The sequence below is a fragment of the Notamacropus eugenii genome, chromosome 4 (genome assembly GCF_028372415.1).
Source record: "Notamacropus eugenii isolate mMacEug1 chromosome 4, mMacEug1.pri_v2, whole genome shotgun sequence".
NCBI lineage: Eukaryota > Metazoa > Chordata > Mammalia > Diprotodontia > Macropodidae > Notamacropus > Notamacropus eugenii.
The window spans coordinates 147,843,620-147,868,470 of record NC_092875.1 but is presented as its reverse complement, the minus strand read 5'-3'; the positions used below and the strand labels follow the sequence as shown (position 1 = coordinate 147,868,470).

Genomic DNA, 24,851 nt, shown 5'->3' with positions numbered 1-24,851 from the left:
AAACATAAACCTGAATTAAATTGTTTGCTTAGAAAGTTTAAAGTATGCGCCTGGTCATTTCTTTAAATATAGCCTCACCAATATTCAGGCATACTATTATCAAGAACTACCACTTATTTATGATTTCTTCTACCACTTACATGACTTTTAGCCATTGAGACTTTTCAGAGAACTTATGAATTATCCATGCTCTTTCCTCCACTAGATATACACATTTTAGTAATTTCAAGTCTCATTTTTGAGATAAATCCAGATCATTCTCAAAGGGGTTTAAAAGGTATAGAACAATAAAACTTCATAGCAGTTCACTTCATTTACATCACAACTAACTAATACTTGGTAAGTAGAAAACGACTTATCACTGAAGATACTATTCTGTACAATCCATTACAAAGGTTTTTTTTGATACCATAGGGGTAATGAGGTGAGGGTGAAAATGCAAAAGCCTTCTGAAACCATGGTGGTAGTGCTAGTATTCAATCTATAACTTTGGTACTATTTAAAATCTTCACTTTTCCAGGCAGAGAGATTAAGTATCCCCAATTAAAAAAAAAAAAAAGGCTCAATATCCTTAAATGAACCTGGCAACCTAGCATTGGTCACTCCACTATCTCCCCAAAACCAATGGTACAACCTTGCTGAACAAAATTTTAAAAAAGAAAAAAAAGAACACAATTTAGAAAAATAAAAGTTAAAGTCAGAATTAAGAAAAAGTTCAAGTCAAAGGTCTACGGACAAGCTCCCAAGAGCCAGAACCACTAAAGTGATTCATGCCTGGGCTATCAGTAGCCTGTGTTTACCACCTAGAATTTAAATTTGCTTTTGGCTACCTTGATTTGAGTTCTATTCCTGGGAAGATCCATTCATCCTTAGAACAGCATAACACAGTTATTTCCTCTCTATTAAAATTTAATGGTTAGGGCTATGACAATTAACAAATATTGTTACTGTAATACAAAAGAAAGTACTTAAGTAGCTTGTCTTTTCTTTACATCACAAAAGACTATAATTTTACACAGAGTTACAGAGCATTTGCACTGGAAAGGAAATTAAGTCCAAATCCCTTATTGTATATATGAGGAAACTTAGGCCCACAGGTGAACAGTAATGAATACATCACTGCTGAGCAGGGCACTAGTGCTCAGGTCATCATTAATAATAATATCATGTGCTTTTTCATTAGCATGGACATATAAACACAAGATGAGAAATGACCTTTTCTTCTACAGGACTGCCAAGAAAATAGCTATAACATGTTAAGAGGGACCAGACAACTTAACTTACTTGCCTTTGGTAATTAAGGAGCAGATAGATTTTGACTAAACCCAGTGCTCTATCTAACATGTCATTCTACCTAACCCTACCCTCAACCTCCCAATCCTATCCCCCAGGTTGTGTCCCTAAAATTTCTCTCTTACCCTACATGATGGGGTTTAGTAACATATCTACACCATTAGGGAATGGCTTCCAGGAAAAGAGATTTACACTATATACAACACGTCCTAGGTCTCATTCAGAAATAAATTTTAAAACTCCAAATCTCCACAAAATTCAAGTCACCCATAACCTAAAATTCCTTAAAAGCTTATCAGTTTCATGGCATATAGAAATACGAATTTCCAAAGGCTATAAAGATCCGAATGCTAAGACAATGACAACACAAAGTTGCTTAAAATTCAAATTACTTTTTTCTATGAAGAGAGCTCATAAACAATGCATTTTTCAAGTTCCTACAGTTATATTCTTACTTTAGACAATGATGTTGGACAAGAGGCTGATTTACAATTTTGAAATAATCCCTCAGGCTGGTATTAATGCCATTAACCAATGGGCAAGGGCAAACAAGATCTCCAATTATAATCAAGACAAAACAATACAAATCTCTGAAGCTGGGGCACTTATGTAGAGAACTCAAGTCTCCTTATTCAATTAACAGAGATTAGCAGAAAAGCATTTAAATCCTTCACTGTAACATTCAGTTAACATTGTGAAATACTGGAAGCAAAACTACCTTGTGCTTTATTTGCTAACAAATATACAAGTAAATGCTATGCAGTGTTTACGTGGAAACCAAACTGCCTACCAGCCTTATTTTCCTTTCAATTAAGATCATCTATTTGGCCCACTACTGTTAACTTTCCTATGAGAGAGCAGGTCTGGCTTTCTAAAAGAAAAAGTAGGATTGATCATTTGCAAAAATATTTTTCCCCCAAAATGGTAATTTGAATAAAATCTACCAGGACCATTTAAACAATAGTTTTCCATCTATGCTCAACTCCTGCATTCTTCAGAAAACTTTTTTTCAGGCTAAGTATGATTACAGTGAATAGAAATCAAACTGTTTATCCCAAAACTTTATTTAAATAATGGGCTTGCATTCACTTATACTATGACAATGCAAATAATACTCAGTTACCTAATTATTGACCATTTTAAAACCAACTCTAATAGAAATTATAGGTACCTTAGGAAATTATTTTAAAGTGGCTTTTCAAACTACAGAAGATAAATAAAATATAAGGAAGGTTCTGACATATAATAAATGAATTCTATAACTTCTATCAATTAAAAATGGAAAGCACTAGGGGAAAGGAACCTAACAAAGAAAAATACACTCAGGTGTTGCTATAGGCTTACTCAATTAAAATCCCACAAAAGGATTTTTCACCTGAGCCGACATTTCTGTAAATTCAGATATCCTTGGCCATGTGCCTATATATGTACTAGTCTGTCACACGGCACTTCCAGACATCAAGAGAGTATTTCCTTTTAAAAAGTATATAAAAGCCTATCTATTATTGTGCTACTAACTACTAGGCAAAGTCATTTAACTCTGAAAGCAATAATAACCTCTAGATTCTTTATTAAGGGAAACAGTCTGTTAGGCCTATTTGCAACACATAATAAATCAGTTTCCTTTCACAGGTAAAAAAAAAACAACTTTAAAAAATATCCTTCCCAACTCCTCCTAAACCTACTACTTGGAGCATGCTAGCAAAACTATACTTCCTAGTTCCTCTCTGTTGTCACACAAACAAAAAAGGACCTGAAATTCTAATTTTAGAAAATTAAAAGAACTACATTGGAATCACGTATCAATTTTGTTTTTGTACCTTTAACAAGTCTTTGTTCAAACTAAATTTTACTATTATATTTTAAAGTACTTCATAAAGAAATGCTAAACAAAAGAGCCAGTGTCTTAGATTTGTAGGATGTTCCAGGGATCCAGCAACACTGACTGAATAAGGGGCTGGCCTACGGCAGTTCGAAAATATTTTAAGAACTCCTTTAGGAATTAGTTCCAGACATTTTCTTTTCCTTTACTTCTATCCAGAGCTCTAGAACTTACCCATCAAGTAACAATTTTAGAATGGATGAGGGCCAGAAACACCTTTCCATAGGCATATTGTAAGACTGAGATGGACCAGTAATATTCCACAGGCTCTTCAGCATACACAATTACCTGTATGCCAATACATTCTGGCACTAGCCAACATCAGAATGTGTCAAGAGTAGGAGCAGAAGCTTTTAGCAACTGTGCCTCACTGAAATCTGGACCTTTCATTTAGGTTCCCTTTACTAAAACATTTTAGAACATGACAAGTTCATTTTGAACAAAAACCTGAATGTTTTATCACTCTACAACACAAAATTTATGCAAACAAATGTAGGGGGAAAAGTTTGCTTAGCAATATGAACACTCAGCTTGCTTGTACCAGAGTCATGTACAACAATAACAGCTGTAACATTTTTTAAAAAGTAACTTCCATTTGGGCTTCACAGCTGTAAGGAACAGTTTATAACCTTCCCTTCTCAGTACTTCCTGGTGCCTTCATATTGGTGATTGTGGATCTCAGGTTTTACTGAGTAGGATTTCCATCAGTAGCTGCCGAAGAAACATAAGGCTCCAAAAAACCAAGCACTGCTCCGTGGAACCGTTCATGAGGCTGAATCCTCATGTTATCAAGAAGGCAGCTCCAAGAGTAGTGACTGCAGCAGCTGAGCACTTGCCTTGTTACACACCTGCTACAAAGGCTTCTACAGTTGATTGTACTTCAGAAGAAACTGATACATCTCTCAAATAATCACAAGATAATTCTGGCAGCAACAGCCCACTTGACACCAAGCTGGATGAATATGGGTCTTGGATTTCTGAAGTGGAGACCTCCCTGGAAGTAGAACAGGGAGAGCTGAAAGGTTGGGAGTACTGTTCCAGAGATACCTAAGCAGGAAACTGAACCTTAACACGATCAACCACAGTGTTACCTTGTTAATTGTCTAAGGGCAAGTGTACCCTTTGGCAGGTTTGACTTCTTTCAATATGCATTTTATAACTTACCACTCTATCCAGAGCTCACTAAATTTGAATCAGAAACATTTCCTCTATGACACCATCCTGTGAATGTCACAACTACATTATAACTTCCTCACTTATAAAATGGAGAACATTACTTACCATTCAGGTTACCCTAATAACTGAGAAAACTACTGCAGAGTTCCCTATCAATAAGGTGGACGTTAAATCCCTATAAAATTGCATCAATACAAATGGTAAATACAAGTGGTTTAGGAAGTAATAGCAGAAAATTGAATCCCCACTATGCCTACAGCACATAAGGCTTGTCATTGAATAATCAAGGAAAATATTTTTTACGTAATCTTCTCGTTCTGTAGCATTTTTGGGGGGGGGGAGGGAAGGAATGATGATGAGGACAGATAGGAAGCAAAAGTTGTGACAGTAAACAAAAATTCTTCCCTAATCAGGGAGGGAAGGAAGAGTTAATGCCAAAGTACATGGTATTTTCTGCCTTACTCAATTCTGGACAGGGGGGCAAAAACTGGACCCACTATCTCTCTATGAAGCTGAAGGAAGGCCAACAGCATAGTGTAAATGTGGGTCAAGAAAAATGTAAAAAGGAATAATAGATGAGCTGGAGTAGCTGGTATAAATACAATATATAGGAGGAGTTAAGATAGGTCTGCACTGGCAAATGTGTCTAGCTACTTAACTAGTAGAACATAGAAATTCAAGTCCTTGGAGTTAATTGATAAGGATATGCATAAATGTTGAAAGATAATTATTCATTATCCTTCCATGCTACATTGAAGTCTTTAAGCTACTAAGTAAACATACTATCTTAAGTTTAATTAAATTATAGCCAAGTCTTTCCAATTAGTGCAAATAAGAACAGCCTGAAGTGGTCACATATATTTAGATTTGCACTATTTGAAGTTTTAATTATGTAAAACGTGGCAAACATTTTAAACCATGTTTTAATAATAATGAGGACTCCAATGGATGCAAAATTTGAAATAAAGGCCAAACCTTTGCTAGTCCTTTTAGGTAATTGTATGGAACTATACTTTACTCAGCCTCTCTCCTCCCCAACAAATTCATAATTACTAGGGCAGTTCTCCTTTAATCAGAAAAATAGCTAATTCTTTTGTTCAAAATACTTAGTCTTGAAGTATGAGTTCCATAAACTCAAAAACTTATGTTGTTATTTGTTTTTAGCATTGAGTCTATTATATGTCACGCATACCAAGAGGAAAGCAAGTTCTTATGTGTATTAGTATTAACACATCATGTGAAATCATGGGACTTCAAATTGAAGCCAAACAACTTTTGAGATTGATGAAAACTGTGATTCATAATATAAATCCTTCCGTTAACTCATTTCCTAATACTTAATCTGGAGCATCTGAACTGAAGAACAAAGAATTGGTGATGGTCTGCTCCTCTTTTGCAAGCCAGACAGGACTAGAACAAACAAGTCTTGGATAATCTCACTATCTTTTTTATACAAGCAAAAACTGACTGGACTATTCTTCAATTCAAATCTTGACTGTAGCACATATTAAGTACTGAGGCTCACAATTTCAAGATGAAATAGACTAAACAAGAAATTCCAATACAAAACATGAAAACAATTACTTCTTTGCACCTAACCACAAATAAATACATCAACCATCTGGTTTTTGGATACATATTTGTCAACTCATTTTTCTAACTGTTGGAGGGGATTTTAGGGATGACCGAGAACGGAGAAGATGGAAACAAATTTAAGACACCGGAAAAAGAAAAGTACTAAAGAAGTTAAGTTTGAAAGTGTAAACAGATATTACTGGTATGTTAATTTGTTTCTAGAGAATAATTGCTCAGAGTACAAAAAGCAAATATAACAAAAAGGAGGCAACTAAATATACAAATCCTAAGACCCATAGGGTTAAAAATACTAATTCACAAGACATAACAGATTTTATACACTTTTGTATATATTCTTGTGTTCTCCAAAGAAATATGAGTTTTAAGGACAGTGTTGGTTTCATTTTTGTCCTCTGCACCCAGAAGACTAACTTGCACAATGTTTGTTGATTGATTTCATCGAATGTTGTACCATACCTGCAGTTTCAAGTTACAATCTTTTTCTCCTTTGTATATACAAGTGCCTATTTTCTCATTTGGTGTTTAAAATTGATTTCATCATACCATATTGTCAGTTTCAGTAAATATTAAACACTAGTTTTTCATTCTCTGGTCACACACACAACAGTACGGAAGGCATACCCCAAAATAAGCTATATGAAGGGAAGAAGCAAGATTGAGATTGAAGATTTATCGACATATACAAAATACAGTAAATCCTGAAAGAGATAACAATGTACTTTTTAATTGGGTCTGTGATTTGATTGCTATAAAGAACTCATATAGGATTAGAAGTTTGAAGCTGGAAGAGACTTTAACTGTAATCTTGGGTCTACACCCCCTTTTCCCTCAATCTTATCAGTGAGAAAATGGAGTGCTATAGGATTAAGTGATTTGCCTAAAGTTATACAGGTAATTAGGTGTCAGAATTGGAATACATACATCCATGTCTTCTGGCTCCAATCCAGCACTCCTTCCACTGTAACGATGCCTCACTTCGCCAACCATTAGAAACTATTCCCTCTACCACTGCAGAACAGCAACTACTCTGCCAGGCAATTTTCAGAGGTACTAAAAAGTTAAGTAATTTGACTAGTGTCATATAGTCACTATCTATCAAATATGGGACTTGAACTTCAGTCTCCCTAACTCCAAAGCCAGGCCTTCTAAACAATGCTACCTGTACTGAAATAATTAACTACTTGAAATTCAATTCAGTTTCTGTGATTCTACTAGGGTAGGTATTTATATTCCCAAATGTGTGACTTAATGTTACTCATGTTCATAAAAGGAAGAATAATTCATAGGATGATCTCAAAGAATTTTGGATCTGGAAGAACTAGTGCAATTCTGCCTCCACACCACATTTCGCAGGTGAGGAAACCGAAATCTTAAAGTTAAATAACTTGTCCAAACTCATACAAGCTAATTGTTCATATGGCATAAATGCAAATCAAATAATCATATATACTTATGTCAAGATAGAATTAGATGGTAGCTAAAATAATAGAGAAGAAAAAAAGGACAGTAAAAAAAAAACAGAGAGCTAGATAAGAAAAAGTAGAATAGGCAAACTTCTGCTGTCTTTGCCTTTATAAAAATAGTTTGTGACAACTGGCCTCTGTATGCATGGATTTGTTGCCTCAAGGTTTGAAATGATTGACAAGAGTGTCTGGGACCCCTAAGAATCAGTTTATGGGATGGTCATGTAGATGGAGGGAAAAGGTGTCACTACTGGAAAAAGCACTCTCTGATTGGCCTGCCTAGACTTCATTGAAGGGTGACCTTTCTAGAGTTTTAGCTCAAAAACATCTTGGAAAAAAAACTTGGAAGCCAGGAAAAATACACTTTTTAAAGTTATTATGGAGGAAAGGAGGGGAGGAGTGCTAACCAGCGTTAAAATTATGCAAGCTCAGGGTATTTGCACTTCCCAACTGTTCCAAAAAATGTTCTCTTATCCTTTTAACTGTAAGCAAGTTTAGTGTCACATGAAAACTCCATAAAGAAGATTTTATTTTTTCAAACATTTGATAATCTTGAGAGCCAGAGAGATAAAGCAACTTTCCCAAGTAAGAAAACTAGAAGGATCTGATCTAGGCCCAGAGACATTTCCACTACGCAAAATTATCAAAAAGTTAAAATCACCTTTGTTAAAAGTAAAATAAGTAAAAATATGCCAAGATTAAAGGCAATTTAACATTGCACCATTTCTGTTCCTACAAAGTCCTTGAAGACTACAAAAGACACACTACAAAAAGAAATCTGAAACTATGAGGGGTTGTTTGACTTTTGGGGTATAGTGGAAAAGAGTTCTGGACTTGGGAATCAGGATGACATAGAGACAAATTATACCTTAGACCAAAATTACTTGCTGTAACCCTGTATCAGTTAACCCCTCTGGGTTCAAATTTTCTCCTATCAGTAGGAAGGTTCTTTTCAGCTTTAAATCTATGGCCTAAGGAACATAGCTAGAAAAAAAAAATTGGCAGCACCACCATCATTCATTAAATAGCTCACACTGCCTTTAAAAAGCAAAAGAGGACTGTTTGTACATTGGAAATGTGCAATCATCTACCTTCTTAGATTTATTTTAGTTTTCACCATCTAAGATAATTTTTCCACTATTTTCTTCTATTCAAAACGAATTTATTCTACATAAAAACAGGTAATTTAATGAGGCAAATTAAGATACTCATCAGTGTAGGTTTTAAATGATCCTTTCTTTTTAAGAGCCAGCAACAGCAATACCAACAGCCTGTATGTATTAAAAACTAAATGTTTTTATTTAAAAAAAAAAAAAAAAGTTGGAAAAACCATGCACATGCCATCAGAACTGTTAAAGACTTTTCTAGTGAGAACAACCATTTGTTAATTTAAGAACTTGAAGCCTCCATTATTGATATCATATGAAAATACTTTCCTCAGTTTGCAAAGGATGTATAAAACTAAAATATTAACATATGAAATTCACTTTATTGAAATTGCCTTAAAAAAGGCAATTACACAGAGACTACTATAGAGTTTAAACTGGATTTTTCTGTCATTAACCTAAGATCAGGTCCTAAATGTATATTATCATCGAACACTATAAACAAACAGGTCATCTACTTGTCCACTTGGAATCTCTCAAAAAGTTAAAAAAAAGACAATGATTTAGTTATGATGACTTTCCTGCATTTCAGGAACCTTTCAGTATCTTTACACATGAATATTTTCTATGTTTCATGTAATAACTCAAAAAGTATGTGTTCAAAGGAAACATTATGACAAAAATGTTATCATGTGAACAATTCCAAACTTTTGTGAACCTATTATTTGACAACTGAATAGAGATGGCAACTGCCACAGTTACCACCATCACCACCACCACCACTTCCAAGAGGGGAAACCAATCTATTCCTGAAACCATTTAGAAATGTCACAACTAAAGCTCTGCCAACTATAATAACCTTTGCTTTAGGTTAGGATTTTAAAGAGCCAAACTGGAATAAATGGCTTCTGACATTTAAAAGCCTTGAAGCTATGAATAAGTCAGTGAAACATTACTGAACTTCAAGTGTCCTATCTGTAAATGGGGATCATATCTGTAGCATAAATCTCACAGGATCATAAATTTAGAGCTCCAAAGTATCTAGAAGGCACCTACTTCAATCCTCCTTTTTATGGATCAGAGACCAATAAAAGTTATACGACTTATGCAAAGTTAAACAGGAAGTGGGGCAGATACAGAATTTGAATATCCAAGTTCTCTGATTTCAATTTCAGTGACTGTTCCACCCCATAACATGATGCTTCATATTAAGGTCCAATAACTTATTTAAATGTTACATACCATTTACTGCAACCTGTGCAATCAAAGATAGATGTTTTATGCTAATCAACTCCAGATTTAAAGTCTTTATATTCTCAATATATACTCACAGAAAATAATTTACAGGAATATCCCAATAAATTACTTCATCAAAACTATACTGATATTGCTATGAAGTTAAAACAACATTTCTGTAATTTGTATTGCCATTTGGTGTGGTAGCTTACAAAAAACAATGACTAACACCAGTCAAGTTTTTCAGTATGCCATTACCAAGTCCATTTCTCATAGCTATTTAGCAAAAGAACAATGAAGCTTAATTTAATGTGCTTAAATCAACATACTTAGGAATGAAAATAATCCATACTGGTCAACAAATTTAGAATTTGTTGGAATTTATTCCTCAGGATTATTTTATTCTAAAGAAAGTATGTATTGGTTTGTTTACAACATATCACAATCTTTTGTGCTACAAAAAATTTTTTTTTAAAGGGAGCATTCTTCTCTTAAAAGTAACTCACTTTCAAAAAATGGTTTGTTTAAACTTCTATATACTGTTACGCAAAAGTAACTAATAGCACTCACTATACTCCAATGAGGAGGGGGGAAAGCTTCACTTTAAGAGTATCTTTACAGAGGATTGCAAAGTAAACTAAAGCAAAAGAAAACAAGAAATCCAAGATTTGATAGAGAGACTCCCTGGAACACGCATGCATTTAGTAAACTCACTAGCTTGTTATATAAATAAAAAGCATAATAGAAAATCACAGAAAAAGAAAACAGCCAATCATAAAATTTTAGAAGGGAGAGTACCCTTAGAAATTTAATTCAACTCATCATTTTTAGAGCTGTGCTTGCTAATGGCAAAACTAGCAACGAAACTCAGGGCTAAGAGCTATACACTAGGAGACCTTCCTGTTATGCTAACAACATTATTTTAATATTAATAATCTTTTATAACAATGGGGTTTCAAAAAAGCCAAAATGTCCACAAAAAAGCTATTTAAAGATACTTGCTTCCCATCTTTCAAAATCCTGCTTAGAATGGATGTAAAAAAAAAGAAAAAAGACTGGACTAAAATGTCTACATTCCACACTGTATTTAAGGGAACAAAAATTGATAAAATACTTAAGTGATGAAAAAAGACTATTTAAATATTATGACAAAAAGTTTGGAAACACATATATTATGTTAATAAAAACTTAAAACTTCATTCAAATGTACCCAATTTGTTTTAAGATATTTAGGGCCACTTATTTAGAGCTAAGGGACCTAGGAGGAAAGAATCTAATACAAGCCATTCATTTTATAAAAATAAAATTAAAAAAAAAAAAACAAAAACAACCAAAAAACCCCCAAAACCTAAGTTTCATAAGTTAAATGACTTAAGTTCACACAGCTACCCTGATATTCTTTCTTTCTGCTATATCATGGTACAAAGGAAAATTGATAGGCTATATTATTTCCAAATCACAACACCACTGTTCAATATCACTTTTCTTCCTATTGATCTTAAGAAAGCTAAAACTCTATCTTTTACGGTTAAAATAAAATCAAGCTAATTAAATGCTCACATTAACAGACAGGACAACATAGTAAAGAGATACTACTATCAAATAAAGATAAAATTAGAAATATCTTGAGAACCCCCACTACCAACACAAGAGACCCACTCAATTTTCTGTTAAAAATCTTTCCTGTAATGACTAACATTCCCTACAGTTTGAGAGTCAATTTTAAAATAATTCAAAACATACCTAACACCCTCTACAACCTCAGCAAATTCTGTCAGTAAGACATAGGTAAATAAATCAAAATGCCACACCAATTTGAAAAACCCAAGCTAATCTTTTTGAATTCATGGATACAAAGGGATCAAATTCTCCTGCCCAAACTAGAAATACTACAGCCCAGAATATGAAATAATTTCTCATATAAACATACATGGCATATAAAAAAACTTATACCTCAAAACTAACATACTGAACTACACTAATGTATTAACTTTCAGACATGATTTTATGTACATAAACTTCTAAACCTTTCCAAATAATCTGTCTGAAAATAGAACATAAACTTTAGTTCAATTACGCATGTAAGATTTTACATAGACTAGGAGAAGGTAGCTGGTAACTGTCAAATAATAAAGATACGGCTAAGCCAACAAACTTTTATAAGGGTAATGTGCCTAAGACATTTACAAATAACAATATTACAATAAGAGAATATTATACAATACCTACTTAAATACTAATAATTAATTTTACCTTAATATTTAGAATATCATAAGTAGAACTTCTACATTGTTCAAATCTTTAAACAAACCAAGTTACCCATAGATAAGCTCTTAACAATATAGCAATTTTATGTGTAAAAAAAAAATTTTTTTAAATACACCAAAAAACTCAATTTTTTGACAATGAGCTTCCAAGTAAGATTTAGGAACACTTACATGGACAAGTTAGGAGATGGAACCCTCCTATCATCAGCTAGGTTCCCAAGGTGGCTCAGCGTTGAAGTCGAACTGCTCTCTATAAAGCACTTCTCCTAGGCCCTCTGGATAGTTGTATACCTGGTCAGAAAGTTCGCCCTAAGGAAAAAAATAAAAGTATTCAGAATGACTCAACCACAAGAATCATAAGTCATTCTGCAACAAAAACTTTTAAATACACATATCAACAAATGAAGTCTAAACCAGTAAAAGATTCTGTTAGGGATATTGCACGTGATTTCCATAAATGATGTAACAATTCAAAACTGGAAGGAATTTCTGGTAACCAAAACATAATATTTACATTCAGGAAAACTTCAATATAAAATTAATTATACAGTAAGTGCTCCAACTCCCCTTGTACCATGTTTTTTTTTTTTGTTAGATAAAAGATCCACTTGCAAAAAAAAAAAAACAGGCCCATTAGTCTACAACTAGTAACACAATCCTCCTTGACATATTCTTTAGATTTCTAGGACACCATTCTAACCTTGTTCTCCTACCTTCTGACCACTCCTTTGCTAGATCTTCCTAGAGGTTGTGTCCTCCAGGGCTCTGGCTCCGTTTTCTTCTCCCTCTAAGCTATTTCACTTGGTGATGTCATCATGTCCCAAGGATTCAATTATCTCTATGCTGATAATTCTCAAATCTACTTATTTAGCCCTAACCTCTCTGGGGAAATCTCCAATGTACTGCTACTGTATATATCTCAATCTGAAGCCCTGTAGATTTCTTAAACTCAGCATGTCCCAAACTAAACTCATCTCTTCTCCCCCCACAAAACCCTTCTTTCTTCATAACTTCCCTATTACTTTGGAGGTACCACCATCCTCCCAGTCCCCTAGGTTTGCAAGATGATATCTCTAACTCCTCATTCTCACTCCCTTACAAAGGCGTGTTAATTTTACCTTCTTAACATCTCTCATATGTGCTCTCTTCTGACACTGCCACCACCACTCTCATCACTTTACACCTGGATTACGTAATAGACTGCTAGTTGGTCTGCCTGCTCTGTGTGGGTCTCCATTCCAGTCCATCCTCCACTCAAAGGTCAAAATTATTTTCCTTAAAGCACAGGTCTGAACAAATCACCCTCCTGCTCCAATTCTAGTGGTTCCCCACCAGCTCCAGGATAAAAAAAATTGTTTTGACTTCAAATCCCTTCACAACTTCACCTCCCACCTCTCTAAGTCTCTTCACATCTTACTTGAAACTCCCTCCCCTCATGTACTCTGATCCAGTGAAGCTGGTCTTCTTGCTGTTCCTGAAACAAGACACACTATCTCTCAGCTGTAGGCATTTTCATGGTTTTTCTTCATGCCTAGAATATTCTCCCTTCTCACCTCAGTTTTGCTGACTTCCTTCAAGTTCCAATTAAAATTCGACCTTCTACAAGCTTTTCCTATTCCCCCTTAATTCTATGTAGCTTGTTTGTATGATGTTTTCATTAGATTGTGAACTCCCTGAGAACAACTATCTATCTTTTGCCTTTCTTTGCATGTCCAGTGCTTGGCACACTGCAGGCACTTAATGTTTACTGACTTACTAAAATCCTTGTAGGCTTTGGGTAAAATTCAAATTTTTAACAAGTGTGTGTTCATGTTGAAACATCTTTCTGTAGTGTAATAGCTGCTTAAATTCAACTGCATTACCAAGTGTCAAGTACTGTGATAGAGGCTATGAACATAAAAACTTCCTTTGTTAGGAAAATAGTTCCTGCCCTCAAGGAACTTATATTAAAGCAGAATTCTGTAAGTACAGGGAAAGCCCTCTAGGGCCTAGTACACATTAGATGCTAAAAAATGCTTGATTCAGGTCCCTATATTTTTACATTATATTTACAGCCATTTAAAATCTTTCACTTAATCTTCACAATCCTGTGATTTTATTATTCGATCGTTTTCCCATCTTCTCTGACTCTTCATACTCCATTTGGGGTTTTCTTGGGAAATGTATTAGAGTTATTTGCCATTCCCTTCTACAGCTCATTTTACAGATGAGGAAACTGAGAAACAGGGTTAAGTGACTTGCCCAAGGCCACACAGCTACTAACTGTCTGAAGTCACATTTGAACCCAGTGCTCTATCCACCCTTCATCACCTAGCTGCCCAACCCTGTGATAAAGCTCAATAATCAAGGAAGGACTTGTCCTATGTAGTGCAGGAAGTCTATGCCGTAACTTTTGTGAGATAAAGAGGTCAGTAGAAGTTATTATTGTCCCTACTTTTGAAATAAGTTGAAAGATGACCATGGTTACACAGTTTAGATAAGAGTCTTAAGACAATTTCTTTATTGCTGAGGTCCTAAGCAATCACTGATATAAATTAGTAGTTATTACTTTACTTGATCAAAGTGCATCTTTGTTTAAAAAAAAAAAAAGACTGACGTTAAATTATAATAATGAAAAGGTATGGCATATTTCATGACTGACAGTTTCATTCAATTATAAAAGAACCTGAATAACAAATGGAAAATTTTCAGGACTGTTGGATAAATAACCATTACCCTAAAATAGTTTAAATTTACCAGAAGAGTTTCACCCCAATCTCTGAATATTCTACAGGTCAGTAACTCCAATTTAGTTTGAAAAGAATGACAACCCCCCACTTACCTACAATAATCCTGGGCTAACCTAGGACTTCTAAGTGCAAGAGGGAATCAGAAGTAAAGGTATGAATAACAGAGAACCATTGTTCTCTGTTATTCATAAATCAAATTCCACCTGAAAGCAACCAGAGGTCTTAAACTGAGTTAGGCAATAGTTCTCTAAAACCTGTGCCCCGACTCAATATCCTTTCTGAGTGTAGCCCAAATCAGATTAAAATGTAATTGAGAAGTATTTAACAAGACAAATAATATAGATAATATCACATATATTATTTAAGTCAATATGCAGTCCACCCCAGGATCCTTATGTACAAATTAAGTGTCTCTCCTTTCTATTTGAGTTTGACACCACTGCTCTTAAAATACAGGAAGGGGGAAAATAAAAAGGAAAGATTTCAAATTTATACTCTCACAGATTTCTTCATGTAGAGTCTATCTCTTAAATATGGTCCAAGATCAAAGAATGCCCCAAAGGGCAAGAAAAAGGAAAAGAGATCTAGAGAGGCTTCCCCAGAATGGGAGGCAGCATCGATCTCCCGTTTAGGAGACCTGGGTTCTCCAACTATTGAGACCTTGGGCAATCAACTTAACCTCTCCAAGCTTCAACATTCCAGTTATTTTACAGTTAGAGTAACATGCCAAGAAAGACAAAAAAGGTAGATGTGAAAATGTGGAAACAAATGACATTCCACCTAACTGGGATACAGTAAAGGTGGATTAAAAAAGGTTCATCATTTCATTAAAGCATTGTTTATATTCTCAAGCACTAATGTGGTGATGGAAAGACAGAAAACCTCACAAACCCTTTATTTTGAAACCATATCCCATTCTATTTTTCTTCACACCAGTGGATACAAGGATTTTTGTAAAACACTGGCCTGCTTATTTAGCTGTTGTATATTCTGTAATCTTGCTTTATAATATACTGTTTTCAAGAATAACTTACAGCTTTGAGAGGACAGTGCTTAATCCCACTTCCTTACAATATTCCTTTCCTATTAGACTTCTTGAGAAGACCTAACAAATGTCTATTAAAAAAAAAAAAAACTCCTCAGAAATCACTGCAAACATGTTGCTAGAAGGGTATATAATCCTGTTCACTGTTATACAGTAGCATTCCTTTACAAAATAAGTAGCTTTCTATTTACTTCAGAATTTTTTTAGACAATAAAAGAAAAAAGCATTCAACCTCATTAAGCACTTAATTGTAACGTAATAGTTTAAGTGCTTGGGGTATTTAGTTTTTAAGATGACTTGGCAATTTAAGAAATAAAATATATTTTGCATTATATCACATCAAAACTGGGAAAATATTCTAATCAGAATGGCACTGTTCAGTTACACAACTACACACTTTTAAAACTCCATTCAAAGTATTATTTCAACCCGCTTCCATTTTTAATCCTTGGAGAAGCTCATAATTAATGCGACATGAACAAAATAAAATATTCAAATCAATTAAATACTTGTAATTTGGGCTTACATTTCTTTTCCCTACCAGAACAAGGTTAGTGTAATGAAACACTTTGTTAACTGCATTTTCAACGTTTTATTGATACTTTTTTTGTTTAAAGCAAGATGCCAAAAAACTTCAAAAGTACTCTTTCAGCAGGAGCAATTTCCAAATCCACATATGACTTTTAAATTACCCAAGTCCCTATTTATCCATTAGCTGGGGAAAAATTAATAAACCAATCAATTATCACATGTTAAGCCTAGAAAAGAATCCGAGGTGCTTTGATCTTTAAGAACTAATATCTTCATGATATGAAAATCCCAAATCACTGCTACTCCTGTACTTTGTGTAAGCATCCACCTCATTTCCACCTTCAACATACTTGCCCCATCAGCATCCCTAAATACAAAGCTTTTGCTACATAAGCAGTCAGATTTTACTACCTTTCAGAAAAGGGCTGCATAATATTTACAAGTAGTGTTCTCCATACTACCAACAATGCTGCTGTCAGCATCTCGAGCTTTGTTTGCTTGCAGTAACACTGGTGTTATTTGCTCCCCGATCACCAAAAAACAGCTTTTCCAAAGAACTAGGCTTTTCATACTAAGCTTTTACGGGAAGGGTCACTATTCTTAAATGAAAAAGAATGTTACAAGCAACATTTACCACTACTTTTATTTCCTTTAAATAAGGCACAAAATCAGCTACAGACTTGGCAGTCTCCCCTAGCTTATGCCTATTTAGTAGAGAAGTTCTGTCTGCCAAGGAAATGACGGGAAATGACTTTAAGGTTCTGGGGTGAGATGCCATTTATATTGCAAAAGGATAGTGTAGAGGCCACCACAACACGGGCAGCACCAAGCTCTCCAAGAGAGCAGCATTGTTCGCACAGTGACAGGAAGAAGAGAACTAGATTGGAGCGGTCCAGACCGGAACAAACCCCTCCTTCCTCCCCCCCATTACCACCCACAGTGGATTCAAACAAAAAAAAAAAAAACCCGCTAAAATGCTGCGGCGATGCTGTGTTAAGAGGAAATTCCTCTCCGTTCTTCCCCAAAAGGTCGAGTGTAGAGCTGATTGGGGAGACAGAAATAGAGCAAGATGATAAACCTAAGAGGCGCCCATAATTTTAACTGCTGCTCATAAACACAAGACATACATGGAAACAGTCTGCAGAAAAAAAAGCATTAAGAGCTGCATATTTAAGTACGGTTGAAAGCGTCCTTAACTTCCCCAACACACAGGTTGCTGTCGCCCTCAAATAAGTACAAGGCATTTCTTCTGGGCAGAAATTCACTTTTCCGGAAAAGCTGCTTGGGGGTGAGGTGGTTATCAGATGCTGGTGCCCAGGGCACTTGTAACCAATTATCTAAGCAGACCACCACCAAACTGGGTATTTGCTGCCACTATTTTTCCCACCCTTCTTTAAAGTTCTCAATTTCCCCCTCTAACTCTCAAAAGCTCACTAGTGGAAATTCTGATTTAAATACCTTCCATTGTCCACCTGCAGCAGATTCAGTTGAATCCAACTGTCATAGACCAGTGTGCAACGGACATAGCCAGCTTCCCTGACCAACAAGCTCTATATCTGCTAAAATATTTTTGAAGCAAAATGAAAATTTTATTTGTACAAAGAGTAATACGCTACATTCCTGAGTGAAGAAGATTAATCCACCCGAATCTACCCCCCTTCATCTCTATTGCCCTCCCTCCACTAAAAAAGAAAACGGGCAGAGCAGAGAAGTGACTAATCCTTACTTTCCAAGAGGTGACTCGGCTGAGTGACAGCGCCTCCGCCCAATCTGAACACAGCAGGGGGCGGGGCGGCAGCCCTCAAGGCTTCCAGAAGGGGTATCTGACACTGGGGCTGCCCTGGCGCCGGGACCCGCCGGGGACCCAAATTCGGTCAACCTTCTCCCAACTAAAGGGCACATCTACTCCGCAGCTGGGATCCACCCTGGGAACTTGGGGAAGCTGTCACCAGAGACCTGGCGGGAGGACCCGCCCCCGCTCCATTCATAACCGAAAGCCCCGGCATTAGACAGCCACGCCAACCGCCGCCGCGGAGGCCGGCTCCACTCCCGCGGGCTCCGAGGTCCGGCCCGGCACGGCAGTCCGTCTCTCTGCTCCCTCCCTCGGTCCATTCCCCCGGCTTTCCCCCCCACCTCTGCCTCCCCTCCCCGGGGTGGGGGCTGCCTCCCTCGTCCCCCATCACCGAGGGGGGGAGGGGGGGTTTGAGCCCAGACCCTCTTCGGTTGTAGCAACCAGGAGGCCCCCTCCCCGGAAATAGCAAAGCACCACGGGAGAGGGACGGGAGGGGGGGGCGGCGGAGGGAGGAGAGACGACGACCCCCGGCGGCGAGACAGTTCACACCCCCCCCCCCCCCCGACCCCCCGCCTCCCACTACTCCCGGCGGCTGGCGGGGCAGAGCCGTGCCCGGCGCGGTGGAGAGCGCGCGCCACGCCGGTTCCTGAAGGAGGTGCGAGGCAGGAACTCGAGCTCCAGCCTCGCCCCGTCCCCTCCACAGCCAGCGCAGGGCCGCCGGGTGGCCCAGACACCCGCCGCCGCCATGTTAGAGGCGACGAGCCCGGCGGGGTACTCCGGGGACAGCGGGGCAGGCCGCCGGCTGTAAGGAGCTCGCTGCCCCCTCCCCCGCGCCGAGGACCCGCGGCGGAGCTGCCCGCGGCCGGCCTCCCGTTCCCCCCGCCCCCTACTCTCCTCCGGCACCGCCCGCCGCCCCCGCCGGCCACCTCGCGCCGCCCCGCATGCCGCGCTGCGCCGCCGCCACGCGCCCCCTCAGGGGTCGGTACTCACGTGAGATAACGGCCCAAAGAGTCGGGTAAAGCGTCTTCTCTTTTTAGGCGGAATTTTTAAAGAGGGATGTGGTTACCTAAAGCAGAAATACCCGAGGCGGCCTGGGCCATAGGCTGCGGGGAGGACGTGGGGGGGAAAAGCGCGGCACCGACACCAGCTATGCAGCAGTGGCGACGGCGGCCGACGAGAAAAAAAATAAATAAACGCTAATTTAAAAAACTCCCAAAACGAGGCGGGGGTGGGTGGGGATTTGGGATGATAGGTAGGTTCCGTAAAGAGAAGAGCAACAGAGCGAGAAAGGCAGAGACTGAGAGAAAAGAAGAAGAAAAAGGCGACGACGCAAAAAGATGGGGGAAGGTAGCCGGGACGAAGAGCAAGCGAGTGTGGGAAGGCAGCGCCCGAAGTGCCCGTATTTATAGGGGGGGGCGGGAGGAGGCGGGGCTTCTCAACGTCACAGCCGGCCGGGCCACTGTTCGAGTGGGGCGGGGAGAAGCCTCTGGGGACAGGAAAGGGGAGGGGTACTGGAGTAGGAGCGAGGGGAGAAGGCGTGGGGCGAGGGAAAGGGCTGGGAAAGGGGAGGGGGCGACGCGACCGGGCCGTGCAGGTGTCTATGGTCTCGCAACCTCCCGCGGGCTAGCCGCCTGCCAACCTCCCTCCCCCTCCCCACCACCAGGAAGCCCGGGATCAGCTCCCCTGCTGGCGAAGGGACTGCAGTGAGGACATGGGAGGGAGGGAGGCAGGCGGTGGTGGAGGAGGAAAGAGGGGAGGGGGCCGAGGAGGAGAAACAGCTAGAAAGGGCTGGCTCTGCGCGCGCAGGCGCCCGTCGGAGGGGCCGCGGCCGCATTGTGAGATGGGCGCCTGGGTCTCCCGGCGGGCAGCGTAGCGTTTGTGAGGTCTCCCTCTAATCTTTCTGGACCTCGCCGGGGGGCGGGAACCCCGGCGCTCTGACGTGCGCGTCGTGGTAGGGACGCGCTGTCAAGTAGCTCGTGCAGCGCTAGACTGCCGCTTTTGTGGGGAAGCTGCCAGGCTACGCCTAGACTTGGTGGTGAGTCCTTCCTGTTTCTCACCACTCCTTTACTAAGACGGATCTCGTGTTGCCTGAGGTAGCCTCGCGAAGAATGCTGCCGCTGACAATAAAGCTCTATTGCTCAATGGAAAGGCTCCATGGGTTTGTGGGGTGATTCAGTGTGAATTCAAATGTCAGTGTGTTCATAGTAACCGCTAACATGTATGGAAGTCAAACCTTCCTCATGTGAATGATTTCGCCATTCATTGTGCCGGCTCGCTATGGAGCAATGAGTAAGGTAAGGTCCCTGACCTCAAGGAACTTACAGTGTGAAGGACGGTAGGACATATCTACACGTATTTATTATACAGGTTAAAATGTAGTAATGGTTAAAGCATCCAGAGGAGAAAGAAATTACTTCTAGCTTGGAAGGGGGGTGAGGGTGGGGAGTTTGATCATAAAGACTCTTCATCGGTATTGGACTTTGAGGGATGTCAGTAGTGAGGAGGGTAGATTAGTGCAGCTCCCTTATTTTACAGATGAAGAAACTCGATTGAAGACAGGTTGTGACTGCCTCCATCTCACTCTGATAGTAATCAACAATCGAAGTCCTTAGTCCTCCGGTTTCAAATTCATATACCCTCTATTGTACCATGATGGGGGAAGGAATGACAGAAGTAAAATGGCAAAATTGGGGCCGGGGGTGGGGGGAGTGGATCAGAGGAGAAAGTGGGGTGGCCTTGAAATCAGATTTTGTCCTGCGCTGTACTAACTGGCCACTAGCTACGTGTCCAGTCACGTCTTTTTTCTTGGTCCCAATTTGAATGAATAAAAAAAATTGTTAAGACTTAGCATGTGCCATGGTGCTAATATAAGCAAGTAAAACAATTCTTGTCCTCAAACAGCTTACATTCCAATGGGAGAAGACCACACCTAAAGGGGAGCTAAAAGAGTAAGAGCTCAGATGTATGGTTTGGAAATAGTTGGCAAATGTCTCGAAGGCCGGGTTCTGGGCAAGATAAATTAAAAGCTAATCTTTTGTAAAATGAGGAGATTGAAACAATCTCTAAGGTCACTTCTAGCTCAAACACTGTAGTTTAGTGAAGGGTGGATGTACTCCAGTCTGATTAGGGCATAAGGTACAAGATGATGAATAGTAAACCAAAGAGCTGGAAAGGTAATTTGGAGGCCATACTTTGAAGGGACCCAAATGGAAGGAGAGAAATTCTGATCTATTCAATAAATGATTGGGAATCATTGACTGTTGTGAAGCAGGAACATAAATAATATATTTAGCTAAGTATTACTTTTGTCAGGACTGTGATTCCATTGCTGATGGAAATTCCCTAGTGAGGCAGCTTTTTCTACCAAGACTGATCAACGATCCTTCTGCATAGTACTGAGAAGTTAAGTGATTTGCCCAGGAGCATAGTCACTATATGTTAAGATCTGAACCCAATTCATCCTTACTCAAGGGTGGCTCTCTATCCATTTGCACCATGCTATGCATTAGAAAGATTAGTTTGGCAGCTGTGTATGGTGGGATGGTTTGCAAGGATTCAGGGAGACTAGTCAGGAAATTATGTCAACAGTACTGAAATCTGGCCTCAATTGGTAACTGGAGATAAAAAAAATACAATTCAAAACAAGTTTCTGAAGTAGATCCAGGGATGAAAACCAATTGTTAAGTCTTCAGTGGTAACGTTTACATCTAAGTAATAAGAAAATGGTACAAATCAGCATTTGGTTTATTGTTCTATTGATGGCCTAACCTTAAGAAAATGATAGAGAAAAAGTTAATAATGCACATTTAACTTAAAAATCTGTTGTGTACATTTTTTTCTCCAGAGCCAGTTGTTAAACATTTACCAGGACACCACTGGATAGACCGATTAGGACTTGGTTACATAGGGGCATTGACAAAGCAAGAACATCAAAAGTGATTCTGAATCCTCTGCTTCTGTAAGAGAATGGTGATGCTTTTATTTATCTATTTATTTTTAAACTTTGAATAGTACTTTTTTCCAATTACATGTCAAGTCAATTTTTAACATTTGTTTTTTTTTTTAATTTTGACTTTCAAATTCCCTTTCCCACTCCCTAAAATGGCAAGCAATTTGATAGGTTATATATGTGCAATCATGTAAAATATATTTCCATATTTTGTTGTGAAAGAAGAAACAAACCAAAAGAAAAAACCTACAAAACAATAAAGAAAGTGAAAATAGTATATTTGATCTGCATGCAGACTCCATCGGTTCTTTTTCTAGATGTGGATAGCATTTTGCATCATGAGTCCTTTGAGATTGCCTTGGATCATCGTATTGCTGAGAAGGGCAAAGTCAGTCATAGTTGATCATTATACAATGTTGCTGTTATTGTATACAATGTTCTACAATTCCACTCACTTCATTTTGCTTCAGTTCACGGAAGTCTTTCCAGTTTTTTTCTGAAATCCACCTGCTCATCATTTCTTATACCCTCAATTTCTAATTCTTTGTCATCACAAAAAGAGCTACTATAAATATACAAATACATCCTTTGTCTTGTGTGCATGTATGTGAGATCTCTTTGGGATGTAGATCTGGTAGTGGTATTGCTGGATCAAAGGTAGGCACAGTTTGATTGTCCTTTGGGCATAGTTTTAAATTGCTTTCCAGAAGTGTTAGATCAGTTCACAACTCTGTCAACAATGGATAGTGTTTCAATTTTCCCATATCTTCTCCATCACTTATCATTTTCCTTTTCTGCCATATTAACCAATCCAATAGGTTGTTTTAATTTGCATTCTCTAATCAATAGTTACAAAGAACATTTTTTCATATGACGATAGATACTTTTAATTTCTTCATCTGAAAACTGCCTGTTCATATCCTTTGACCATGTATTAGTTGGGGAATGGCTTGCATTCTTATAAATTTGACTTAGTTCTCTATATATTTGAGAAATAAGGTTTTTTTTAGAGACATTTGCTGTAAAAATTGTTTCCTACCTTTCTACTTTCCTTCTAATCTTCATTGCATTGGTTTTGTCTGTGTAAAAACTTTTTAACTTAATATAATCAAAATTATCCATTGTGTATTTTATAATGCTCTCTATCTCTTGTTTGGTCAGAAGTTCTTCTCTTTTCCATAAATCTGACAGATAAACTATTCCTTGCTCTTCTGATTTGCTTATGGTATTACCCTTTATGTCTAAATCATATACACATTTTGACCTTATCACAATATACAGTTTAAGATGTTGGTCTATACCTAGACCTGCCATCTTGTTCTCCAGTTTTCCCAGCAGTTTTTGCCAAATAATGAGACCCCAGATGCTGGGGTCTTTAGGTTTATCAAACACTAGATTACTATGGTCATTTACTACTGTGTCTTGTGTACCTAATCTATACCACTGATCCACCACCCTATTTCTTAGCCAGTACCTGATAGTTTTGATTATTGCTGCTTTATAACATAGTTTGAGATCTGGTACAAGTAAGCCATTGGTGATGCTTTTAGCAGAAATAGAGAAGTCATGAGAAAGAAAACATTTTAGGAGAAAGAATAGTTAAATTCTGAATATGTAAGTTTGAAGTACTAAATGAATATCTAGAGATAGATGATTTTAACCATTAGGTGTTATTAATAGCAACTCCCTGATTCTGCCCTATGAAAGAATCTGGGTCCTTATGAGTTCCATGCTTACCCTAGTGCTTTATGCTGACCTCTCAAGATAAATGTTTTGAATACTGAAATGTCAAATTCTATACACTTTTCAAAGTCAAAGACCCTTTGTCCCTCACTTGGTCTCTTCCTTGTAGGGCAGCATCATCTCATTAAGGGGTATATGAATCTGTTGTTTTACCTAACAAGTTCTCAAGCTCCCATCCACTAGTGAACCCTATCTTTTCCCTGAACTTGCTATATTTCATTTAGCCCAGTCACTGTCTTTGGCATAACAGGGACAACATTTCACAGAAATAGACAAATATACTTAAGTATCATAGGTGGTGTATGTTCCTAGTGGAGGAATTATAAAGGCAATGGGCAATGCACAGTAACAAAAAAATAATTCATTATAATAAGGCATTTACCAGGTGCTTGCAAGCCTGTGCTCTCAGACTCTAGAAGTTCCTAGCCAGGGGATTAATCTAATCTAGGAGTTCTAAGAAATGTAGTTTAAATCTGTTTAGTTTCCTATTTCTGTTTCCCTAACAGCAAGCAAAGGAGTGACATGTGATGTTCAATACATGCTTCCAATAAAGGAAGTCATGACAATCTGAGGTAAAAACTCTCAACCTATAATAACAGCATGTGAGATGACCTTAGGATCCAGGTGGATTCAACATTCTCATCTGGGTTCTATATATGGAACTGCCTGCCACCCATATTGTAATTGCCCTGGTGTTCCTATTTCTCCAGCCTTGACTATTCCCTCGGTTGCAGGTGTATCCCCTCTCACATCTTATCGATACTCCCCAGCCCAAAATCCCTTTCCCACCCCCAAGCAGCAAGATTGGAGCAGACATATGAAGACATACCCATAAGTACATCAGAATTCTGGAAAGACCCCATGGGGTTCTGAGAAAGAAATTCAGTTTATCAGAATAGAATTGACACTTGAAGCAGAGAGGATTAGTGACACTGTCACCAAGAGAGAAAAGAAAAGAGAACTGAGGAGAGCTTTGGGCAATATCTTGAGGTAAGAAGAGAAAGAGGAGCTAAGTCAGAAAAGAAATGGAGAGATGAGAGAAG

At 38.3% G+C, this 24,851-nt stretch overlaps 1 protein-coding gene and 1 long non-coding RNA gene across 8 annotated transcripts in view; one reads left to right on the top strand and one right to left on the bottom strand.

The window, feature by feature from the left end:
* The window catches only part of AZIN1 (antizyme inhibitor 1), a 38,979-nt gene extending 19,031 nt beyond the window's left edge, over positions 1-19,948 (bottom strand). For 2 of the 6 annotated variants that reach the window (XM_072603335.1, XM_072603340.1), the window contains exons 1-2: positions 19,107-19,948; positions 12,191-12,328 (exon numbers count right to left, since the gene is read on the bottom strand). The gene's annotated coding sequence lies outside the window, so the exon portion shown is untranslated. Of the gene's footprint in view, positions 1-4,011; positions 4,170-12,190; positions 12,329-17,782; positions 17,942-19,106 lie in introns of those variants that run through there. The other 4 variants (XM_072603337.1, XM_072603336.1, XM_072603339.1 and 1 more) reach the window with 4 other exon arrangements.
* Positions 19,949-20,044: 96 nt separating this feature from the next.
* The window catches only part of LOC140500633 (uncharacterized), an 86,446-nt gene continuing 81,639 nt past the window's right edge, over positions 20,045-24,851 (top strand). For both annotated transcript variants that reach the window (XR_011965804.1, XR_011965805.1), the window contains exons 1-2: positions 20,045-20,410; positions 21,961-22,074. This is a non-coding gene — a long non-coding RNA (uncharacterized lncRNA). The remainder of the gene's footprint in view (positions 20,411-21,960; positions 22,075-24,851) is intronic.